Genomic DNA, 9,972 nt, shown 5'->3' on the forward strand with positions numbered 1-9,972 from the left:
TCTCTCTCTCTCCTAGAAATAAATTTTTTAAAAAAATCACTTTAATTTCTAGTTTGGTAAATATCAATGGATATAAACCACATAAACAGAAGCTCTCGGGGCCCTGAGAAATTCTTTAAAGCACAGAGCCTCACAACTAAAAAGGTTGTGAAACACTGCCCTCAGAGAACTTGTCTCTGACTCTGGCAGCCTCCAAAATCGCTGTTTGTACCAAATCTCCCCTCCCCCATCCTCAACCAGAGTTGAACCTGGGTCAGGCGTCTGGCCCACGGAAAATCATGCCTTAGATCCACCAAATCAGCCATCACGCAGGAATGTGAATGAAGCCTCGTGGATACTGAGGTCTATTTAGGGCAGAAGCTAGAGCCCAGCAAGTCTTACTGCTGAAGTCCTTGGAACAGTTTTGGTTCCAGCCCTTTCTGAGATCCTGCTGTTCAGCTTTTCCTTGGATTCTATGACAGCTATTTTCTTTGTACAAATCTTTCCTTTGTTATTTTAAATAGGTTTCTTTTCAGTATGCTCAAGAGAACCTTAATGCCACAAAACTTCAGTACTGTTACCTAGAAGGTTTTCCTTGGTGTTCTTACCTGAGACACCAAATTGTAACTAACAAGGTTCCATTGGAAGATCGCGTCCCTTTACAAACATGAAAATCAAAACAAAAATCTGAATGGAAATTATAGGCTCATTCAGAACAAGAGACAGCTTAATGGTCAGCTGCTAGGTTAAGGATGGCTTGTGTTTTGGGGTGGGGGCTTGTTTCTTTTTTTTTTTCTTTCTGGAGAAGGCTATTATATGTTGTGTCAATATACTTTAAACAGCCAACGGCTTCATTAAAATATACCAACCTGACAGGGTCTTTCAAGGAGGCTGATGAACAGAAAAAGATTAAGATAGGGAGACTTGCCCTACTAAATATGAACAATAAATCTTGTAGTATGAAATATGCAAACAGGACGATGTCACAGAATAGGGAATGCAGACAGAAGCCATCATAGCAATGGAAGCACATAAGTGGCATCACAAAGCAGAAAGGGGCAGACAGGACTATTCAACAAACAATGGCAGGGTACTGGGTCATCCCTATGGGGAAAAAAATTAAATCCCTTCCTCAGGGTTATCCATATCAAAAAAAAAAATTAGATCCCTACTTCACACCAAACATCAATATAAATTCTGGGCAGATCAGAAACCTCAATGGGAAACTTTAAAACCTGTAGAAGAAAATATAGGATATAAGTGTTATCTCTCTATAGGGGAGGATGCCTTCTTTAAGACACAAAAAACACACAAGATAAAGGAAAAATATAATAAATCTGACTGTGTTCAAATTTAAAACTTAGTTTCAATAAAGGATAAAATCAAGTTAAAAAAAAAAAACAACTTAGATGTACCCTTAGGATGGCTACTCTCAAAAATCCACAGAAAATACTAAGAGTTGGTGAGGATGGAGAGAAATTGGAACCCTTTGTGCCCTGTAGGTAAGAACTTAAAAATGGTGCAGCCCCTCTGTTAAATAGTATGGCAGTTCCTCAAAGAGATTAAAAATAGAATTACCATATGATTCAGAAGCTCCATTTCTGGGTATGTACCCAGAAGAACTGAAAGCAGAATCTCAAAGAGATTCTGTGCACAGAAGCATGACTCACAGTGGCCAAAAGGTGGGAGCAAGGCAAGTGAACCCTGACAGATAAATGAATAAACAAAATGTGGTACGTGCATACAATGGAGTATTAGGCAGCCTTAAAAAGGAAGGAAACTCAGACACGTGCTACAGCATGAATGAACCCTGGAGCACACGATGCTACATGAAATGAGCCAGATACAAAAAGACAAATACTATATGATCCCACTCACACGAAGCACTGGAAGTAGTCAAAACGACAGAAACAGAAAGTAGTACCTGTTCCTAAATACCAAAAGTTATGTAACTCTCAAATTAAAATGAACGATTACACACACTTTTTTTCTTACAGACAGACAGACAAGTACAATAAACAAGAGGAATTAGAGGCTTTCAGAGAATTACTGCAAGCCCTTCTTTAATTTAGCTGGTGTCACAGGCAGGAAGATTGGTGCCCAGGAAGATTGGTCTCCCAGAGCTTCTTAGGAAGGGAGAGTCAAGGGGCACCTGCGTGGCTCAGTCGGCTGGGCATCCGACTCTTGATTTTGGCTCAGGTCGGGATCTTGCATTTATGAGATCAAGCCCCATGTCGGGCTCTGTGCTGACAGCTCAGAACCTGCTTGGGATCCTCTCTCTGCCCACCCCATGTGCCCATGTGCGCACTCTCTCTCTTTTTCAAAATAAACAAACATATAAAGAAGAAGGAAAGAAAGAAACAGCCAAGAATCAAGGTCTTCCCAGGCAAGCGAGGGTTACTGTCTGGGTGTTTAACTCCCACTCTGAGGCCTGTCTGCATCCGGCTCTCCCAAAGCGGCACGACCAGCTCTGCCACACCGAGCAGCCAGGCAGCTCCTGCCAATTCTATTAAAACATGACTACGGTTGGGAGAACGAAGGCTCGAGCGTTCCCTGAAGAGGCTGCACTTTAGCGTCCTTTTTCCTATCGTGGGAGCTTGTCAAAAACAAAAGTAAAAGAAGCCACTGGCTCTTAGTCGCAAACGCGTCAGCACAGCCTCTCAGAGTGACTCACCGTGCCCGAAACCACGCACACAAGGAGCAGGTGGGCTTCCCAGAAACCACAGCCGGAATTTAATACCGGGACGGGGTTGTTAGGAAACCAGGTTGAGAAGAGCCTTATTAAGTCAGGAAGTAAATATGGCAAGATGGTTTAAAAAAAAAAAAAAAAAAAAAAAACAAGGATTTCGGATAACTATTAGAAGGCTGTTATTCTCAGGCTCTGAGTAACTTGCAGTCCATAAGATTACTCAAAATACATGGTAAGAGTCTAATGAAACACTTTGTGCTGAGGCAGGAACTGGTGCAGCCCCTACAGCGAGCTCTAGAATGCAGGCAGGCCCACCGTCCCCTGTGTCGGCAGGAGCCTCCATGAGCGTGGTGGGTAAGACAGCGCTGTGGAGGTAGCAGCATCTCTCCCGAGTCTACGGCACACGACAGATGTCCACAGGATTCGGCGCCGCTGCAGACCTTGAGCTGAGCCAGCTAGATAGCAGAGTTCACGGCCTATCTGAAAATTTTCCCTAATTAAGAACAATTTGTCTCATTCCTGTTTCTTAGGATGAGAATCTAGTGATAATGAAAAAAATATGCTATCCCAGCATAACCTTACATAACGCTCCAACTGTGCAGAGAAATGTGTCCATGAAGAAAGGAGGAAAGACAAACACACAGAGATGCTTTTACAGAACTGTCAAAACCCCACATCTCCAAGAAAGCTCGTAAATACAATTCTGGTCTCTAAATTCCATTTTGTGTACCTTTCATCTCAGGGGGCGGGGAGAGAGGGCTGGAAAGCAAGGTTGCTCAGGAGAGAAGAAATTCCCAGTCTCTTCCACGGCTAACCTTACCTTGGGGAGGTGGGGAGAAGCAGTGTCGCCTTCAGAGGTACAACCTTTCACAAAGAGGATGTAAGACAAAGAATCCGGGTGGTCTAAGATCCAGATTCCAGCAATGTCAGTGGCACAGAAGTAAGGCAAACACTAGGTGCACTGTATTAAAATAAAGGAACCTGCAGTGTTTAGATTTTGGCTTCAGAAGCTCTAGAGGGAGATGAACAACATAACAAACAGAAGGGAAGGAAAATGTGAGACACGTATATCCTATATACAGGTGTGTATATACACACATATATGTATATTACACACACACACACAGACGAGGCTGGACAGGAAAAACTTCTTGTACTAGAGGGCAAGGGGGCTCATACACCAATGATGTTCCCACAAGCCAAATATGGAACATTCTGAGCTCCAAGAAATGCCCATAATTTTTGGAGAAGAACTTAAAGTCCCTGCATTTATAATGATACTAAAGCAAAGAAGGCTAGAAAAAGAAACCAATCACTTGCCACCATTAGCAGTGATTATTATACCATCTCCTCACTCAGAACACTGTTACAGGGAAAATAAGAATTTACCTAACTTTTGGTAGACGCTATAGTTACTCCTACCTGATGAGGGAAAGACTGAAGGCTAATCGATGTGAAAGGAATAGAATTAGAAAATCAGCATTTTGCAGCAACCAAGGAAATAACTGATCCAGACAAGGCTCATTAAAGTTAAGTGAAAGGCTGTTGGAGAAGTGGGACAGTAGGGGTCCAAAGCGCCATCGCTCTACAGATTACTTACTAACTAGGGGGGGGAAATGTCTACGCTGGAGATCTGGTATTTATCATCTTAAATAAATGATAAAACAAACTCAGCATCATTAATAATGCAATATTATGGCATTATGTTTCTCTTATCGTGACCTCGTATGAGGTACAGAGCAACATCTATGAAGAATTCTTACCCAAAGCGCTTAATATGAAGCTAATCAAGTCTTAGGGGCGCCTAGGTGGCTCAGTCTGCTAAGCATCCGACTTCAGCTCAGGTCATGATCTCATGGTCCGTGAGTTCGAGTCCCATGTTGGGCTCTGTGCTGATAGCTGGCTCAGAGCCTGGAGCCTGCTTCCAGTTCTGTGTCTCCCTCACCCTCCCCTGCTCACGCTGCCCTTCTCTCAGAAATAAATAAAACATTTTTTAAAAAATGAAGCTAATCACATCTTAGACTTAGATGCCAAAGTATAGGAAATACATGATAAAAGCACAAATTAAGTGAAACTATGAGGAAACAATCAGAAAATTCCAGAAGTGATATATTCTACAAGACAAAAGGCCTGGTCTCTTCATAAACACAACTTCTTCTTTTTTTTTTTTTTTTTTAACAAATAGTTTATTGTCAAGTTGGTTTCCATATAACACCCAGTGCTCATCCCCACAAGTGCATAAAGGCAACTTCCTGTAGCTTCTAAACAAACTACTGGAGATTTAAAAAGACTAAAGATACACATGTTTGGAGAAAAAAAATGCCAAGAGCTGAAAAGTGGCATCTTCAAAATAACTAGGAAAATCTAAACATTAATTGGATATTAGATAGTTTTAGGAAATTGCTGTTAATTGCCTTCACTGTGACAATATGTCTTAGGACAATTAAGTAAACGATCCCTTTAAGAAAATGCATCTAAAGTATTTAAAGTACGAAAGTATGAAGATGTCATGATGTCTGCAACGTAAAAATTTATATATTATATACAGAGACACACATATACATAAGGCAAATACAACAAAATGAATAATGGAATGTAGGGGATAACTAGTATAAAGGTGATCACTGTACTATTCTTTGACTTTTTCTGTATGTTCAAATTTTTTTACGTAAACAGTTGTAAAACGAGGGGGGAGGGGAGGGCTCAAAATGCACTTCCTCCAGGAAGGCCTCCTGAAGGAATTCTCCCAACTTCAATCACTGTTTTACCAAGTCCTCTCAACACAGAACATAGTACATTACTGTTCCCATTCTAAGTGTTCTCTTACTATTTCACATACTCCGTAGATTTGATTTTCTAAGACTATGAGCTCCTTCAGGCACAGACATTCTATTTCCTCACAGCTCACAGTGAAATAGTCTCCAATCAGCAGACTGTTAAAAACTACTAGTACCGGGGTGCCAGGGCGGCTTAGTCGGTTAAGCGTCTGACTCTTGGTTTCAGCTCACTTCATGATCCTCCGGTTTGGGAGTTCGAGCCCTCAGTAGGGCTTTGCGCCCACAGCAAGAAGCCTGCTTGGGATCCTCTTTCCCTCTTTCTCGGTCCCTTCCCCTCCTCCTTTCAGAAATAAACATTAAAGAAAAATGCTAGGACCAGTATTTTGTGAAGGCACTCGGTAAAGTATCTTTAACTAACTAGGTTAGCTTTTCAGTTCTTCAACAGAATGGTAGTTTGCCTGTACAAACAATTCTGAGTTGAAGTTATCAAGATCATAAAACATCACCGATGGGCTTCCAAAATTTTGCATTAAGAAACCAGCGCCTTGGGGCGCCTGGGTGGCTTAGTCGGTTGAGCGTTTGACTTTTGCTTAGGTCATGATCCCGCGGTTCGTGGGTTCGAGCCCTGCGTCGGGCTCTGTGCTGACTGCCAGCTCAGAGCCTGGAGCCTATTTCAGAGTCTGTGTCTCCCTCTCTCTCTGACCCTCCCCTGCTCACGCTCTCTCTCTCTCTCTCTCCTAGAAATAAATGAAAATATTAAAAAAAAAAAAAGAAAAGAAACCAGCGCCTAAGAACTAACGAAAGTAGAAGTGGTACACGTCTTCCCAGCAGTGTCACGGATTTGCCGGGTTACCTAGGCATATGTCTTTATTCTCATGGCACTACTCTTCAGTCCAACAGTATCTTCCTCCACCACTCCCACCTGCAAAACAGCCGCGGTATTTATCCACAACTCCTGGGTGTAATAAGGCTTAACAAGCTACGTAGTGAACTTAAAATCGTAGATAAAAGACTGCACACAGGAAAAAAAAAAAAACCATTTTGATAACACAGCGCTGGTGAGGAAAGAGGCAGACTCACTGCCGGCAGGAATAAAAATCGTACAGCCTCTATGGCGAGTCATTCAGCGGTATCGAACAACATTAAAAATGCATATACCCTCTGATCCAGCACTTCTGCTAGGAATTCACCCAAAAGATACCCATGTACACAAAAAGCACATACAAGGAATTCATTGTCGCACTGGAAATACCCTAAATATCCAATAATAAGAGCTGGTGGAATGATGGTGCGTCTGTACAAGGGGGGATCTGTCATCTTGCAAGAAAGGAAGAGGTACTCTATTACTCAATGGAATGATGGCCAAGACATACTAAGTAAAAGAAAGCAAAATACAGAATAATGGCTATAGTATCTTACCATTTGTGTAAAACAGTAAATAAAATGAGAAACTTCAAAGAGCACATAGTTGTGTAAGCTTGTGAAAGCCATGACTATCTCGGGAAGGGTAAACAAGACACAGGTAACAACAGCTTCCTTGGGGGAGGGTGTAACTGGACAGATAAAAGAGGGCAGTAAAAGGAAGACTGTTCACTCTCTACGTGCCTTTTGAACTTTGTTTCATGCGTATGTTACCCATTTCACATAGCATTGGGAAACATGGCTCTACACCAATACAAATCAATGAATGACACTCATCTCAATCCTAAGAGCAATCGTGCCCTCGTTCCGTACAAATGTTACACAGGCCTGCGGTAAATTCAGCCAGGTGAAACGTTTCCAGATAAAAACAAAGCAACAGAGATGACAGAGGCCTTCTGAGAAGGTAGGACACCTACCTACTACCTCAAGAGTTTTATTTCGAGATTTTTAACAAAACCTGATGCAAGTCTGGAGACCGGCAACATGGAACACCTCCCAGGGCACTAACCGCTCTGAAGAGCTCTAACAGAAGTCACCAAAGTGCCTACGGAAGCGACCAACCCACCCTACGTGTGCAGCGATCACAATAACTTATGCTCCTCATTCTTCATACAAGGAGAAAAAGAGGAGTCGCCAGCTCTTTCCAGGAAATGGGATGAGATATGCCCCCCAAATTCCTGTGCTTCCTCTGTGTCATGGCTTGGGTCCCACTGTAACTATGGCAACAGAAAACAGCACAGAAGACGACTGAACCGTGTAAAGGCCAGAGTTAAAAAGAGAAGTGAAAAAAAAAAAATATATATATATATATATATATGTGTGAAGGTCCCAAAACATAAGGTCCTACAGTTAAGGATGGCGGCCGAAAGAGCCTTGACGGAACACCAGAGAAAGAAAAACAAAGAAAATAGAAAATGAGGCTTACTACCATACCCCATTCTGTTGACCAGATAGGAAACAGGGTTGGCGAAAATAACTGAAACACACAAAAAGGCTGCCCCCCTCCCCAACGATTCAGCTATTCATTTCAATGCTACTTAGCAAACCTTCTGTTTTTGAGAGTTTATCATCTCCTCACCCTATTCTGATGGCAAAGGTAAGCAGCAGCAGCAAAGGAGCTAAGAGTGGCCACACAGCAGCAAGCTGAGGGCCATGAATAACCCGCCCGCTGACAACCGAGGCCCTAGATCACCGAAATATTACTGGGTTCCTTGTTTTATGTCGCTCTTTGTTTTTGCAAGGGTGCAAGAAGCATCACTCCCACTACTTCAAGTTAAAACCTCCAACCGGGTAAGGTATTGTCCACTAGTACTTTCAGATGGCTTTTGTTTTCATGTGATGGTCACGCAGCATCAATAATGCACAGCTAAAACGAAAGCGCTGAGGAAGATCCTTTTTTTTAAGGAAGATCTTAAACAAAACAAAACAAAAAGACCAAAAAAAAAAAAAAAAAGAGGCAAATAGGTCACACGAACAGGGAGGGCTAGAGACGAGAGAACCTTGATGTCTTGATTTACACTTACCGCTCTGAGCCTTACATTCTCTTTATCTCCATCTTTATCTAGTTCTAGGCAGATAATTAAGAATTTGCCTAAAAGACAGTCCCCCTTACTTTCTTTTCTGTGACCCTTGGTCCTCCTTAGAAAGGCTCCCAAAATCCCCTGCCAGCGTAACTGAATGGGCTGGGGCACCTACTCGTTGAGTTTAGGGGGCTGTTTGTTTTAAAGGTACAGCATGACGACGGGAGTAGAGGAAAGAAAAGCAATGCTGGCACTAGAAGTTGCGGTGACAGTTTCAAAAGAAAGGTCAGCGTGGGGCACGCTGGCTCTGGAAGGCGTCTGTAGCCTGGGAGTCTCTGGGGCAACACCAGACGCGAAGAGTGCTTTGTCAGGAAGTCCCTCAAATCATTTAAGCTCTGCCATTTGGAGAGTAGCAACAGGCTCGCGAACGCGGCGGCCCACTGCCGGGGAAGGAGGCGGGCGCATGGTCAAGGGGCTCTTTATCCCGCAGGTCCCTGCAACACAGCGATGCGCATGCGCCCCGGGGGCAGCGAACAAGCACCCCAGCTCGTTCACACTCGCGCATGCGCAGTCACCCTTCTCGCCGCAGGCGACAGCTCACTATTTGGCAAGGGGGATGGGGCTGGGAAAATGATGGGGGGGCTGAAGGCAGGGGGCGCGTTTGTGTCTCCTGAATGCTTGCGATTGGGGGAAGGAACGGCTGATTAGGCTCTGGCATTCCCAGGCCACGTAACCCAGGATGTGGGATATGGGGCAGAGAAGGGTATATGTGTGGCGGGGGGGGGGGTCAGTCACCTCTTAAGGGAGGCGCCCCCCCCCACTCCGACAGGACAACCCTCTCCCTTGACTCTCCTCCCCCCACTCACCTGAGAGCGGCGGCGACAGCTGCTGGTCCCCGTCCCCCTGCGCTCGCTTCATACTGTCCGCAACATCCGGGACCTGCGGGACCGCCGATACACAAATACACACACACTCGGAGCGCGCACACTCACACACACACACACACCGACACACACCGGCCGGGGCGTCATGGCGTCAGCACGTCGACGCAGCGAGCGCGTACCCGCCGGGCCCCACCCCGCGCGGCCTCCGCCCCTCTTCTCCCCTCCCTCGGTTCTCCTGCCCCTCCTTCCTCTTCCTCAAGACTCCGCCTACCTCCCCTAGCACGCATGCGCCCCGACCTCTCTCCTCCCCCTCCCCCCAAGGCCGAGGTTGGGGGGGGATTTGAGGAGAAGGAGGGGCCTGACAAGAAAGGGGCGGGAACTCGGAGGGGGGTGCGTGCCCGGTGCTGCAGGCTGCGCGGAGGTGCGAGGATCTCTAAAGAGAGGCCTACCAAAGGGTGGGGGGGGGCAGCGTAACAATAAAGGCACTTAACAATAGCAATTTACATTTGCGACCAGTTTATGGAGCACCAACAAATTTAACATTCAGTCCCTCGCTTATTTCTAACCAACCTTGTGTCAGTACAATAGTCTTCGGACTTCAAGACCATGAAGACTTTTAAGTAGCCTTTTAAATTTTAGCATTTGGAAACAATCGAGAAGGACCATTCTGTTGCAACGGAGAAGGGGGGCGGATAGGTGGC

The 9,972-nt window shown here is 44.7% G+C and overlaps 1 protein-coding gene across 1 annotated transcript in view; it reads right to left on the bottom strand.

Annotated features, from left to right (window-relative positions):
• Positions 1–9,401, bottom strand: part of LOC120229039 (speckle type BTB/POZ protein) — a 67,439-nt gene extending 58,038 nt beyond the window's left edge. Inside the window, exon 1 of the mRNA XM_039227777.1 lies at positions 9,254–9,401. The gene's annotated coding sequence lies outside the window, so the exon portion shown is untranslated. The remainder of the gene's footprint in view (positions 1–9,253) is intronic.
• Between the last annotated feature and the right edge of the window lie 571 nt (positions 9,402–9,972).

Source organism: Hyaena hyaena, unplaced genomic scaffold (assembly GCF_003009895.1).
Source record: "Hyaena hyaena isolate Hyena2069 unplaced genomic scaffold, ASM300989v1 scaffold_29, whole genome shotgun sequence".
NCBI classification, from domain to species: domain Eukaryota; kingdom Metazoa; phylum Chordata; class Mammalia; order Carnivora; family Hyaenidae; genus Hyaena; species Hyaena hyaena.